Source organism: Leishmania donovani, chromosome 31 (genome assembly GCF_000227135.1).
Source record: "Leishmania donovani BPK282A1 complete genome, chromosome 31".
NCBI lineage: Eukaryota > Euglenozoa > Kinetoplastea > Trypanosomatida > Trypanosomatidae > Leishmania > Leishmania donovani.
The window spans coordinates 1,503,249-1,504,496 of NC_018258.1; positions in this window are offsets into that span (position 1 = coordinate 1,503,249).

Sequence of the window (1,248 nt, forward strand, 5' to 3'; positions counted from 1 at the left end):
CGAGAGGTTACGCGGCCATCACCACAGCTGACCAAGGGAGGGGCGATAGAGAACGGCACTCAAGCGAAACCTCCTCTCCCGTTTCGAGCTAGGGCACCATCGTTTATTAATCAGCCGCACATCTATACGCTGTGCGAGAAGGCATCGCAAGTACACTTTTTGCCTTTCACTACCCCCTGCTCCGTTCAGTCGGCGGATGCCGAAACAGCTGACCAACGAGCCTACCTTACTGCGCAGGACCGCTCATTAAGCCCTCCTTTCGCCGCTTGAACAGCCGTCGAAGAGATATCTGCTTCAACGGAATGCCCATCATCTCTCTCTCTCGCACCCGTTTCCGTGTGAAGGCAGCCTGAACTACCTCCCGCTCCCTCTGCAGATTGCGAAACTCCGGCGCCCCTATCACCGAAAACACATCCATCGGATTCGGAGCTTGACGGTTGCGGCGAACGACGACGACGAAGATGAGCAGCGAAAAGACAACGGGTGCCGACAAGGCTAAGCAAATGATCGCGATGAAGTCAAAGCCCTTGTACAGGGGTGGCTTCGAGCCACGGCTGCGGTAGGTCACGCACGCCTGCGTGTCGGCGGCGGGGGTGCTGTACGAGCACGTGTACCCGTCACGCGTCCCACTAAAAAAAAAAAAAAAAAAAAAAAAAAAAAGGCAGAACACGCACCCCTCGTGCTGCCCGCACACCTCGCACCCGTCAAACGAGTACGCGCGGCACGCGTCAGCAGGAGCCTCGCTGCAGCCCGCGCCGCTCCACCCATCCCGGCATTCGCACACGCCGCAGTTGCACCGCCCACCAACAGCATCGCACCCGGCGCAGCTCCGCGGCGGCACGCTCCCGCTGCTCGCGTTCACGCACGCTGCCTCGCACGCGCCTCCGTTGCACAGACACGTCCCACTGCCGTTGATCCCGTCGTCGCACTTGCTGCCCGTCCAGCACGCAGGGCACGCCACGCAGCTGCTGCCGTGGTACCCCGGCTGACACTGGCACGTACCTGAGACCTTGTCGCACCAGCCGTTCAATCCGCAGTCCTTGCAGCTCGACAGCGGCACGAAGCGGACGTGCAGCCCACTGCGCAGGAGGCCTTGCGGGATCATGACCGATGATACGTCGTCCACGCCATAGCGGACAAGTCCAACGCGCATTGGAGGGTACGCGAGTAGCGGCGTTCCAGCGCGGACCCTGTCCGCCTGAATGACTAGGTCCACCATACCGCTTGTGTCTAGGAACAGCTGCACAG